This window comes from Xyrauchen texanus, chromosome 42 (genome assembly GCF_025860055.1).
Source record: "Xyrauchen texanus isolate HMW12.3.18 chromosome 42, RBS_HiC_50CHRs, whole genome shotgun sequence".
In the NCBI taxonomy this organism is placed as follows: Eukaryota; Metazoa; Chordata; class Actinopteri; order Cypriniformes; family Catostomidae; genus Xyrauchen; species Xyrauchen texanus.
The window spans coordinates 31,261,661-31,276,325 of record NC_068317.1 but is presented as its reverse complement, the minus strand read 5'-3'; the positions used below and the strand labels follow the sequence as shown (position 1 = coordinate 31,276,325).

The 14,665-nt window shown below is 43.2% G+C and overlaps 1 pseudogene; it reads left to right on the top strand.

Moving 5' to 3' along the window:
- LOC127635043 (uncharacterized) overlaps positions 1 to 14,665 on the top strand; it is a 39,599-nt pseudogene that overhangs the window by 22,797 nt on the left and 2,137 nt on the right.

Below are 14,665 nucleotides of genomic sequence, written 5' to 3'. Positions count from 1 at the left end.
CTGAACTTCATCATCACTATACTACTCAATCACTGCTGAACTTCTTCATCACTATACTACTCAATCACTGCTGAACTTCTTCATCACTATACTACTCAATCACTGCTGAACTTCTTCATCACTATACTACTCAATCACTGCTGAACATCATCATCACTATACTACTCAATCACTGCTGAACATCATCATCACTATACTACTCAATCACTGCTGAACATCATCATCACTATACTACTCAATCACTGCTGAACTTCATCATCACTATACTACTCAATCACTGCTGAACTTCATCATCACTATACTACTCAATCACTGCTGAACTTCATCACTATACTACTCAATCACTGCTGAACATCATCATCACTATACTACTCAATCACTGCTGAACATCATCATCACTATACTACTCAATCACTGCTGAACATCATCATCACTATACTACTCAATCACTGCTGAACTTCATCATCACTATACTACTCAATCACCGCTGAACTTCATCATCACTATACTACTCAATCACCGCTGAACATCATCATCACTATACTACTCAATCACTGCTGAACTTCATCATCACTATACTACTCAATCACCGCTGAACTTCATCACTATACTACTCAATCACCGCTGAACTTCATCATCACTATACTACTCAATCACCGCTGAACATCATCATCACTATACTACTCAATAACTGCTGAACATCATCACTATACTACTCAATCACTGCTGAACATCATCATCACTATACTACTCAATCACTGCTGAACTTCTTCATCACTATACTACTCAATCACTGCTGAACTTCTTCATCACTATACTACTCAATCACTGCTGAACTTCTTCATCACTATACTACTCAATCACTGCTGAACTTCTTCATCACTATACTACTCAATCACTGCTGAACTCCATCACTATACTACTCAATCACTGCTGAACTTCATCATCACTATACTACTCAATCACTGCTGAACTTCATCACTATACTACTCAATCACTGCTGAACTCCATCACTATACTACTCAATCACTGCTGAACTTCATCATCACTATACTACTCAATCACTGCTGAACTTCATCATCACTATACTACTCAATAACTGCTGAACATCATCACTATACTACTCAATCACTGCTGAACATCATCATCACTATACTACTCAATCACTGCTGAACTTCTTCATCACTATACTACTCAATCACTGCTGAACTTCTTCATCACTATACTACTCAATCACTGCTGAACTTCTTCATCACTATACTACTCAATCACTGCTGAACTCCATCACTATACTACTCAATCACTGCTGAACTTCATCATCACTATACTACTCAATCACTGCTGAACTTCATCATCACTATACTACTCAATCACTGCTGAACATCATCATCACTATACTACTCAATCACTGCTGAACTTCTTCATCACTATACTACTCAATCACTGCTGAACTTCTTCATCACTATACTACTCAATCACTGCTGAACTTCTTCATCACTATACTACTCAATCACTGCTGAACATCATCATCACTATACTACTCAATCACTGCTGAACTTCTTCATCACTATACTACTCAATCACTGCTGAACTTCTTCATCACTATACTACTCAATCACTGCTGAACTTCTTCATCACTATACTACTCAATCACTGCTGAACTTCTTCATCACTATACTACTCAATCACTGCTGAACTCCATCACTATACTACTCAATCACTGCTGAACTTCATCATCACTATACTACTCAATCACTGCTGAACTTCATCACTATACTACTCAATCACTGCTGAACTCCATCACTATACTACTCAATCACTGCTGAACTTCATCATCACTATACTACTCAATCACTGCTGAACTTCATCATCACTATACTACTCAATAACTGCTGAACATCATCACTATACTACTCAATCACTGCTGAACATCATCATCACTATACTACTCAATCACTGCTGAACTTCTTCATCACTATACTACTCAATCACTGCTGAACTTCTTCATCACTATACTACTCAATCACTGCTGAACTTCTTCATCACTATACTACTCAATCACTGCTGAACTCCATCACTATACTACTCAATCACTGCTGAACTTCATCATCACTATACTACTCAATCACTGCTGAACTTCATCATCACTATACTACTCAATCAATTCTTGATATCAACAATTGAATTGCTACTAGTAAAAATGTTAATTTTTGATATCTGAAAATGTATTTCTGATATCAATAATTATCATTTTAACTAGTGAAAATTGAATTGTTGATATCAAGAATTCATATCCTGGAAATGAATAAAAGTTAAAACGGCTTGCCATAGTATGCGGGAGAAAGAATCCATCTAACAGTTATCCAATTTGAAGACAATTCTTGGTGAGTCTCAAATCCTCGTGTTGGTTGTCATTAAAATATGAAAGGATATTTAGCTGCTGCTCTTACTTATTTTAGGTTTGTTAACTAAGTTGTGGAAGAAGCACTGTCGAAGTAAACCAATAAACTTGTAAGCCACTAAACTTGTTAGCAATGTTAACATGTTTTTGCTAAGATAGCGCTAGCAAAGATTCTATAGTTAACTTTATCAAACGCCTGTGATGCTAACTTTAGAGTTTTTGCATGCACTAACCACCTTGTATGTAATTATACCTTTGTGATAATGTTAACTATCGTGTTTGGCAGATATAGTGAGCATGAATAAAAAGCGACAGACACAGGGAGCCATTCAGAGGTTTTTACCAAATTAACCGATGATACCACTGAAAGTGAGGGTTTAAGCAAGGAGAGGACAGAATCAACCAGCAGGCAGCTGAGGACCAGGGTAGCCCAAACCCCTCTTCACCAGGTCAGAGAAAACATGATGTAGGCAAAGCCAGATGATAGACACAATGCAATGTATTAAATGGTATTCATTGAAATTGCAACGAGGAGAAATGTACTGCTTGCTGAGGGTCTGAAAATAATGACGCCAAAATGAATGTTTCTGCTAGCAGCTAGTACCAGAAAAGTTAGCAATAACTGCTCATATTAACCTAATTTTCAGAAGAATGCATGCTGATGTCAAGTAACGTATACAGTTCAACTTTAGCTGTCATTGTTACCCTTTCTAGGTTAACATGATTAATGTTGTATGGATTGCATTTTATTATTTTATTTCTTAAACAGAACTAAATTTATAGTTGTCAGATGGCATGTTCAAATCAAATCACTTTATTGTCACACATGTACACAAGTGCAACAGTAGGTGAAATTCTTGTGTGCAGTTCAGAGCAACACAGCAGTCATGACAGTGACGAGACATATACCAATTACAATAAACAACATACTTACACAACACAATTTACATATCAAATCTTTCATCATTGTCAGTGATCAGACCTACCACCGTCGTATCGTCAGCAAACTTAATGATGGCATTGGAGCTATGTGTTGCCACACAGTCGTGTGTACAGGGAATACAGGAGTGGGCCTTTATGAACAGTATAAATAATTGAAAAAAAAAAATCATTAAGAACTTCAGTCACTTTTTTTTTATTAGAGCATTTGAAAAAGGAATGACTGCCAAAGTGTATTTGCACCGTACTGAATGAATTATTTTGTGTGCTTGAATGTACCCTCTACTTGGCCCCTGAATGTAACATGTGGCCCCTTAATGGCCCCGTTACAGAAAAATCCTAGAACCGCCACTGCCAGCTAGTGTCAATAACTCATGAGCCCAAGCAAACGCCACACATGTGACAGATGTGACATGAAATGAGCTTGTAGATTACTACTTGAGCTGTTTAAACTTCATTGATCATCAGTTTGGGATCTTCAATTCAGTTGATGTGTCGGAGCGCTAGCAGACGGTGCAGTTTGTTTTGGGGCAGGATACTGTTGCAGTCATGTTTATACGTGATAATTGTACTTTGAGTAAAGATGATGAGCTTGTTATCCAGCACTCTCCCAAAACACAAATAATCCAAGATGGCAGACGACTTCTAAAGCAGTAGTTTATTTTAAATTAATTATTTCTCTCTCTCTCACCCCTTTTCTCTCAATCTGGAACGCCCAATTCCCAATGCGCTCTGAGTCCTCGTGGTGGAGTAGTGACTCGCCTCAATCCGGGTGGCGGAGGATGAATCTCAGTTGCCTCCATGTCTGAGACTGTCAATCCAGCGCATCTTATCATGTGACTTGTTGAGCACGCTACCATGGAGACGTAGCATGTGTGGAGGCTTCACGCTATTCTCCGCAGCATCCACGCACAACTCACCACACGCTCCACTGAGAGCTTAAAACCACATTATAGTGACCACGAGGAGGTTACCCCATGTGACTCTACCCTCCCTAGCAACCGGGCCAATTCCGCTACCCCATGTGACTCTACCCTCCCTAGCAACCGGGCCAGTTTGGTTACCCCATGTGACTCTACCCTCCCTAGCAACCGGGCCAATTCTGCTACCCCATGTGACTCTACCCTCCCTAGCAACCGGGCCAATTCCGTTACCCCATGTGACTCTACCCTCCCTAGCAACCAGGCCAGTTTGGTTACCCCATGTGACTCTACCCTCCCTAGCAACCGGGCCAATTCCGTTACCCCATGTGACTCTACCCTCCCTAGCAACCGGGCCAATTTGGTTACCCCATGTGACTCTACCCTCCCTAGCAACCGGCCAATTTGGTTACCCCATGTGACTCTACCCTCCCTAGCAACCGGGCCCATTTGGTTACCCCATGTGACTCTACCCTCCCTAGCAACCAGGCCAATTTGGTTACCCCATGTGACTCTACCCTCCCTAGCAACCGGGCCAATTTGGTTACCCCATGTGACTCTACCCTCCCTAGCAACCGGGCCAATTTGGATACCCCATGTGACTCTACCCTCCCTAGCAACCAGGCCAATTTGGTTGCTAAGGAGACATGGCTGGAGTCACTCATTTGAACTCACTGAGATACCCAGATGCTTATTTATAACTCTTTGTTCTTACATTGAATAACATACGATTTGTATATAGTCTATTCTTGTATTTACATTTACACCGTTCAGTCACAACATTAAAAGCACCTGCCTAATATGGTGTAGGTCCCCCTCGTGCCGCCAAAACTATGCCATGATATTCGTGAGACATTTCTATCCGCAGAACTGCCGGTCACTGAATGATTTTTTTATTGATGTATTGGAATGAGCATTAATTAATGATTAATTAAGGATGAACTAATGCTATGCAAATGCAATGTATGTACCATGTAGTTATTGTAAAGTTTACCACATACTGTGTCATTATATGAGCATTAACATGTTTCATGTGAGACGCTGTATCTGTGTAGGGCAGACTTGCTGCCTATGTAGACAGTAGTTAGCTCACTAGGGTTTGGAACAGAGCACGCTTCTCTTGGTGTGTATCTGAGGTTATCTGAGGAGGGTTGATCTTGTCAGCTCTGAAGATCTTCCTCACGCTGCGTTTCATTTACGGTCCCAGTCGTCTTTCCTCGTTTGGAAATGGCACACATATTTTGCACCAGCACGTCTGGTGAGATCTTTGTAAAACGACATCTCCTGTAATGCTCACCCGTGCTGCCTCATCCTGTAATATCTCTGTTGTCATGGTAACCCTGGAGGTCGTGCTGGCTAACTGCTGTGCCCCACCGTTCTAGACCTTTCCATCTGAGGGTGTGTGTGCTTCACTAACTAGTGGCCATCAGCTGTCGTGTCACCTTGGTGTTAGAGCTGCCTACTCTTAAATGCTGCTGACCTGATACAGGTCATTCATTAAGATAACGATGAAGGTGGAATTCAGATGTAGCGGGAAAATAGATTCATTATGACTTACACTGAATTCTGTGTTATTAGATCACCATCAAATATGTGCTATGATCCGTTTTGAGGGGTCCGGCATCAGTTATTCCAGCTCTTGTGATTGGTCACTACTTCATTGGCCCTGCCCCTGCCCAACACCAGCTCTCTCGCTTCAGTGCACAAGTGAGTTTTGCAAAACCAAACCAATGTCGTTCGTTTGTGCCCGATTTGTGCCAGTTTGTGCCGTTAAAAGAAACACTAACTATTTATCTTCCCTAGATATAGCTTAACTTTTTGGGGGGAGTGATGTCACTCCAAATCGCTCCAAACCAATTCAGTTACATGAACCATCCGAACGAATCAATTCACAAAAATGAATTTGACTCCCCAGTGCTACTTGATTCAGTGAATCAGTTTTAACCAATTAATTTACATGAATCATTGGAACAAGTCCGAACGAATCGATTCACGAAAATTAAATGATTCAGTGAATCATTTTTAACCAATTCATTTACATTATCCGAACAAATCATTTCACAAAAATGAAGTGATTCAGTGAATCATTTTTAACCAATTCATTTACATGAACCATCCGAACGAATCGATTCACGAAAATTAAATGATTTGGTGTATAATTTTTAACCAATTCATTTACATGAACCATCCGAACGAATCAATTCACAAAAATGAAGTGATTCAGTGAATCATTTTTAACCAATTCATTTACATGAACCATCCGAATGAATCAATTCACAAAAATGAAGTGTTTCGGTGAATCATTTTTAACCAATTAATTTACTTGAACCATCCGAACAAATCAATTCACAAAAATGAAGTGATTCAGTGAATCATTTTTACCAATTCATTTACATGAACCATCTGAATGAATCAATTCACAAAAATGAATTGATTCAGTGAATCATTTTTAACCAATTAATTTGCATGAACCATCCGAACAAATCAATTCACAAATAAAAAGTGATTCGGTGAATCATTTTTACCAATTCATTTACATGAACCATCCAAACGAATCAATTCACAAAAATGAAATGATTCGGTGAATCATTTTTAACCAATTCATTTACATGAACCATCCAAACGAATCAATTCACAAAAATGAAGTGATTCGGTGAATCATTTTTACCAATTCATTTACATGAACCATCCAAACGAATCAATTCACAAAAATGAAATGATTCGGTTAATCATTTTTACCAATTCATTTACATGAACCATCCAAACGAATCAATTCACAAAAATGAAGTGATTCAGTGAATAATTTTTACCAATTCATTTACATGAACCATCTTTAAATCAGTAGCGTGGCTCCTTTAAGTGAAATATTCCTCAACAATGATAATGAAGATTATTACTGTGCTCTCTGTAATACTCGATTGGTCAAGTGGCGTTCACTCGTTATCTGGGATCATTCTCGTGTCATCTAATGAGAGATGCAACTCACAGATCACGTGTCCTGTGTTTTGAGATGCTCTCGTGTCCTACGGTGACTCGGAGACTGTGAGACTGTAATTTCCTGTGACACTTTGTCCGCTTGCGTCCTCGTCTTCAGATCTCACCTGGTCATGTGACACAGATTGTAAACGGTTGCTCAGACGACGATGCACTGTGACAATCGCCTTGGCAACCGCTTGTGCAACGGGACACAGGTGGCAGTGTGGATATTCGTTCACGTGTCTCGTCACTTGTACAGATTTCATAATGTGATGCTGTTGAATAAGTGAAGGATGTTTCCAAACGTACATGCATGTACATGCGTCACAGGACTCTCCACTCCATCACAAGCGCTCTTCATCTCACCAAACGGTCCTGTGCTGTCAGCAGCAGAGCAGATTGTCATCGCTGTGAGCGTGTGGCGTGTCATCAGTTTGGCAGCTATCGAGTCTCGTCTTTGACTCCTGCGGTCAGATCATACGTAGAGTGAGAGAGTTCAGCTTTCTGCCACACCATCAGGGGCGTTATTAACACCGCAACGCTGAGTCTCCCAGCATGGTGTGTGTATATGAGTGAGTGAGTGTGTGTTTGTGTATATAAGTGAGTGAGTGAGTGAGTGTGTATATGAGTGAGTGAGTGTGTGTTTGTGTATATGAGTGAGTGAGAGAGAGTGTGTGAGTGTGTTTGTGTATATGAGTGAGTGAGTGTGTGTGTGTGTGTGTGTGTTTATGTGAGTGTGTGTGTGTGTATATGAGTGAGTGAGTGAGTGTGTGTGTGTGTGTGTGTGTGTGTGTGTGTTTATGTGAGTGTGTGTGTGTGTATATGAATGAGTGAGTGTGTGAGTGAGTGTGAGTGTGTATGTGTGTGTGTGTGTGTGTGTGTGTGTGTGTTTCAGAGTACATTATTTCCGGTTTCTTCTAGCAGTTGGTTTGCACTAGCAAAAACATTCATTCGTGATATCAGTAACGATATTTCCTGTTCTTCAAAGCAGCTTTACAGAAAATAAAGCGTAACATCTTAAAGTCCTCATCGTGCATTTGAAATGAATCACGCGATTAAAGTCATGACTTAAAAATGGGTGTCTTCTGGCCGTCAGTGAGATGAGTTCGTTTAGATCCGATGATGTTAATTATGAGAGTTTGTTTCTCCTCAATTTGTAACGGCCAATTCCCGATGCGCTCTGAGTCCTCGTGGTGGTGTAGTGACTCGCCTCAATCCGGCTGGCGGAGGACGAATCTCAGTTGCCTCCGCGTCTGAGACCGTCAATCCGCGCATCTGATCACGTGACTTGTCGAGCGCGTTACCGTGGAGACGTAGCGAGTGTGGAGGCTTCACGCTATTCTCCACGGCATCCACAGCTCTTCCTTTCTGATGTGTGTGTGTATGTGTGTGTGTGTGTGTGTGTGTGTGTTTGTGTGTGTGTGTGTTTGTGTTTCAGAGAGTAACACGGACAGTCTCCAGCAGGCTCTGCATCAGTCGGTGTTTCTGTCGGCTCTCCCGTCTCGTGACCTGCCGCTGTGTTGGGAGCAGCACTGTAAACTGCTGCCGGGTGTGGCGGGCGTTCAGGCCAGTCGTGTCGCCCACTGGAGCGTAGAGGAGGTAAGATGCTATACTAATGATATTATGATATCACTTCCACCTGTACGGCAGAGAACGTGTTGTGTCCTGCGTGCTTTAGAGTTCAGTTAGTTCTTAAAGTTCTTCTGAATAATCTTTGGGGTTGTTGAGATGCGTGAGACACTGATCATCAGCTGCCCCGGATGTAGTCTTGACTTCTGTGGAATCAATGTAAATATGTTCAGATGTGTCGATGGAGAGGAGAGTACTGCAGTCTGATCGGTGACAGAAAGAATGGTCAAATGTAATAAACATTGCAGGTGCAGAGGATGTGTAGATGTTTGGGATTGACAGATGGTCAGATTCTGCATGTGCAGGTTTTGAATGGTCAATATTAATGTCCCTTAAAGCTGAAGTCTGTAACACTAATCCCAGCTGCGTGTGCAGAGACAACTAAAACATGCGCAGATACATTTTCTTGAAAACTGGGTTGGGACTATTGTTCAACCAATGCCATGAGTTGGGGGTGTGACTTTCGGTCACCAATGGTGTGAGTTGGGGGCGGGACTTTTCGGTCACCAATGGTGTGAGTTGGGGGCGGGACTTTTCGGTCACCAATGGCATGAGTTGGGGGTGTGACTTTTGGTCACCAATGGTGTGAGTTGGGGGCGGGACTATTTGTTCAACCAATGGCGTGAGTTGGGGTGGGACTATTTTTCCAGCCAATGACGTGAGTTGGGGGCGGGAAAATTTGCTCAACCAATGGCATGAGTTGGGGGGCGGGGCTATTTGCTCAACCAATGGCATGAGTTGGGGGCGGGCTATTTGCTCAACCAATAGCATGAGTTGGGGGCGGGGCTATTTGCTCAACCAATGGCATGAGTTGGGGGCGGGGCTATTTTCTCAATCAATGGCATGAGTTGGGGGTGTGACTTTCGGTCACCAATGGTGTGAGTTGGGGGCGGGACTATTTGTTCACCCAATGATGTGAGTTGGGGTGGGACTATTTTTTCAGCCAATGACGTGAGTTGGGGGGCGGGACAATTTGCTCAACCAATGGTATGAGTTGGGGGGGCTGGGCTATTTGCTCAACCAATGGCATGAGTTGGGGGCGGGGCTATTTGCTCAACCAATGGCGTGAGTTGGGGTGGGACTATTTTTTCAGCCAATGACGTGAGTTGGGGGGCGGGACAATTTGCTCAACCAATGGTATGAGTTGGGGGCTGGGCTATTTGCTCAACCAATGGCATGAGTTGGGGGCGGGGCTATTTGCTCAACCAATGGCATGAGTTGGGGGCGGGGCTATTTGCTCAACCAATGGCATGAGTTGGGGCAGGGGCTATTTGCTCAACCAATGGCAAGAGTTGGGGGAGGGGCTATTTGTTCAACCAATGGCATGACTTGGGGAGGGGCTATTTGTTCAACCAATGGCATAAGTCAGGGGAGGGGCTATTTGCTCAACCAATGGCATGAGTTGGGGAGGGGCTATTTGCTCAACCAATGGCATGACTTGGGGGATGGGCTATTTGTTCAACCAATGGCATAAGTCAGGGGAGGGACTATTTTCTCATCCAATGGCATGAGTTGGGGGCAGGGCTATTTGTTCAACCAATGGCATAAGTCAGGGGAGGGGCTATTTGCTCAACCAATGGCATGAGTTGGGGAGGGGCTATTTGCTCAACCAATGGCATGACTTGGGGGATGGGCTATTTGTTCAACCAATGCCATAAGTCAGGGGAGGGACTATTTTCTCAACCAATGGCATGAGTTGGGGGCAGGGCTATTTGTTCAACCAATGACGTGAGTTGTTTTCTGAAATTTTGAAACTTGTTTAGAGTTTAAAGACTAGCGTAAATTACATAAAATTCTTATCAACTCAATAAAAAAGCAGCCCCCTTTTACTGGATATGCACCAAAACTTTCTCAATGATTTATAATATATCAAATTTGTTTGAAAAAAAGTTTGACGGTCTCAGAAGTGGAGGCAATGGAGACTCATCCTCCGCCATTGTATTGAGGCAAGTAACCACGCTAATCGCCGAATAATCGCTATAGTCGCTAGATTAATCGATTATTAAAGTAATCGCTAGTTGCTGCACTACTCTAATGATTTCACACACATATCACACAGAAGTGTGTAATTATGACCTTTAGATATCGTGTGTTCTTTAAACCTCTGTGTGTGTTTAATGCTCAAAGTTTGAAGCTCATTTAACGTCTGCCGGCGGTTTCACATTCCTGTGTTCTCTGGGAATATTAAAGCAGAATCCATCTGCGGGGAAACAGAGATTTGGCCGGTGTTTCTAAAAGAGGCAAAACATTCATCTCTGTGTTCTGCTCGTGGTTGAATTGGGGCAATATTCTGTACAGGAACGGTCGAGCGTTTAATTGCTGCTGCTGTCCCAGTTGGGTTGAATGTTAATGAAATCTGTGCACGCAGATCTTTCTGCCGATGCTCATTATTAAGCAGAACATGCATCTTCATCAGCAAGCAGCCCGGCGCTGACATTATAAACACACTTCCTGTTATTGTATAATTCAGACCCCAGCTGACAGCTGTCAATCAGGTATTTGATTAGCGCTAATAAAATAAGTGTTTAAAGTCAACGAGGAAAGGTTAGACAGACAGTGTAGAGACCGGGGCAATAGTTATGGGGCAACATTTGTCAACTTGTGCAAATAATTTTGCGCTGGTAAGAGTCTCAAATGAAAATAATTCCTATTGAAAAGAACTACTTGAGGGTACTTCAGAGTTGACCATTTTATCACAGATGCTTTTCTTTTACTTTAAAAAATACTTGAATTTTTATTGTTAAATGAATTACAAATTTCAAGTGTTTTTGTCTTGTTTTCCATTTACATTGTCTAAGAAACGTTTACTTGAGAAGTAACATGAGATATTTACACTTTAAGAGACCGTATCTTTAATGTATATGTAAGTGTATTTTTCACATGTTCATACTTCTGCGAGTGCAGTAAAGATAAAATATACTTATATTCAATATAAATGCTCTAAACGCCAGTGATGAGCGTCTCCGTTGCCGGTGATGAGCGTCTCCGTTGCCGGTGATGAGCGTCTCCATTGCCGGTGATGAGCGTCTCCGTTGCCGGTGATGAGCGTCTCCGCTGCCGGAGATGAGCGTCTCCGTTGCCGGAGATGAGCGTCTCCGTTGCCGGTGATGAGCGTCTCCGTTGCCGGAGATGAGCGTCTCCATTGCCGGAGATGAGCGTCTCCGCGCCGGTGATGAGCGTATCCGCGGCGGTGAGTACAGTCTCCGCGCCGGTGATGAGCGTCTCCCCCCGGAGATCAGCGTCTCTCCCCGGAGATGAGCGTCTCCCCGCCGGTGATGAACGTCTCCATTGCCGGTGATGAACGTCTCCATTGCCGGTGATGAACGTCTCCGCGCCGGTGATGAGCGTCTCCATTGCGGTGATGAACGTCTCCGCGCCGGTGATGAGCGTCTCCATTGCGGTGATGAGCGTCTCCGTTGCCGGTGATGAGCGTCTCCCCGCCGGTGATGAGCATCTCCGTTGCCGGTGATGAGCGTTGACTTTTTTTATTGTCGATAATGTCACCTAATTGTTTCAGCCCTAATATATATATATATATACTGTATATGATTTCATACAATATAAGAAAATTATGAAATAGTTATAAAAATGATAATTTAATCGCTACTATATCAAAACGTCTATGCAGAATATAATTTTTTATTATTTAAACCCTTGCATAGGTTCAAGAGTTAAATGAGGTCATATTTAGTGTTTTCGAAATGTTAAATATTTCACAATGTATGATTGTGTCTATTAAATCTTGATGTATTTACACATTTATTACACTTACTACATTGCTACATTTTATAACATGTTTGTTCATAAGCACTTGTGTGACGTACGTTGAGTTTATATTTATAACAAGTGCTAAATTGGTACTGTCTCTTTAAGAGAACAGAAGTTCCACGAGCAAGTGTTCACAGCGCACGTTCAACTCTGATGGTGTTCTGGCCGCACATTGTTGCTTTTTAATAAATTAAGCTATTTATTCCAAAGATCCTTTGTGAAGTTTGTCTTTTTAATTAAACTCGGCGCAGCTCCAGATTGTTACTGTAAATGTCGTGTTTGGGACGGTGGGTAAAACACTTCTTCTAAATGACGTCAGAGCTAAAGTCATTCATCACACACAGAGCTCATAATTGAGTTATTATTAGAAGCAGTTGTTTGTGTTTGGCAGTGAGTGCTGTAGGATATCTGTGCTGCTACTGAAGGAGTCACTGACTGCTTGAGTGAACGCTACTCAATTCTCCTGCATGAGTGACAGATCCCTCTCGGGTCATGTACGCCATTACCCTTCAGCTCACACTATTTGTCCAGACAAAATGACTCTTCAAGATTCAATTTATGTATTTATTATTTTTAAATGACTACAAATGACACTAGCTATCCATTTACTAACCTCAAGTGTGTCTGTGTGTGTATCTGTGTGTGTGCGTGTGTCTCTGTCTGTCTGTGTGTGTGTGTGTGTGTGTGTGTGTGTGTCTCTGTCTGTCTGTGTATGTGTGTGTGTGTCTGTGTCTCTGTCTGTCTGTCTGTGTGTGTCTGTGTGTGTGTGTGTGTGTCTGTCTGTGTGTCTGTCTGTGTATGTGTGTGTCTCTGTCTGTGTGTCTGTCTGTGTGTGTCTGTGGCTGTCTGTCTGTCTGTGTCTGTCTGTCTGTCTGTGTCTGTCTGTGTGTGTGTGTGTGTGTGTATCTGTGTGTGCCTGCGTGTGTGTGTGTGTCTGTCTGTGTGTGTGAGAGAGTGTGTGTGTGTGAATGTATCTCTGTGTGTGTCTCTGTGCATATGTGTGTGTATGTGCGTGTGCATGTGTGTGCGTGTGCGCGTGTCTGTGCGTGCGTGTCTGTGTGCGTCCGCGCGTCTGTGTGTGCACGCGCGCGCGCGTCTGTGTGTGTGTCTGTGTGCGTGCGTGTGTGTGCGCGTGTGTCTGTCTGTGTGCGTGTGTGTGTCTGTGTGCGTGTCTGTATGCATTGTGCACGTGTGTCTGTCTGTCTGTGTGTGTGTGTGTGTCTGTGTGCGTGCGTGTGTCTGTGTGCGTGTGTGTGTGTCTGTCTCTCTGTGTGCGTGTGTGTGTCTGTCTCTCTGTGTGCGTGTGTCTGTGTGCGTGTGTGTGTGTCTGTCTCTCTGTGTGCGTGTGTGTGTCTGTCTCTCTGTGTGCGTGTGTCTGTGTGCGTGTGTGTGTGTGTCTGTCTGTCTGTGTGCGTGTGTGTGTCTGTCTGTCTGTGTGCGTGTGTCTGTGTGCGTGTGTGTGTGTCTGTCTGTCTGTGTGTGTGTGTCTGTGTGCGTGTGTGTGTCTGTCTGTGTGTGTGTGTGTGTCTGTCTGTCTGTGTGCGTGTGTCTGTGTGTGTGTCTGTCTGTCTGTCTGTGTGTGTGTGTCTGTGTGTGTGTGTGTGTCTGTCTGTCTGTGTGTGTGTGTCTGTGTGCGTGTGTGTGTCTGTCTGTGTGTGTGTGTGTGTCTGTCTGTCTGTGTGCGTGTGTCTGTGTGTGTGTCTGTCTGTCTGTCTGTGTGTGTGTGTCTGTGTGCGTGTGTGTGTCTGTCTGTCTGTGTGCGTGTGTGTCTGTCTGTCTGTGCACGTGTGTCTGTCTGTCTGTGCGCGTGTGTCTGTGTGCGTGTGTGTGTCTGTCTGTCTTTGTGTGTGTGTCTGTCTGTCTTTGTGTGTGTGTTTGTGTGTGCGTGTGTGTGTCTGTCTGTCTTTGTGTGTGTTTGTGTGTGCGTGTGTGTGTCTGCGCGTGTGCGTGTCTTTGTGTGTGTGTGTCTCTGTGCGTGCGTGTCTGTGCGTCCGCGCGTCTGTGTGTGTGCGCGTGTGTCTGTCTGTGTGCG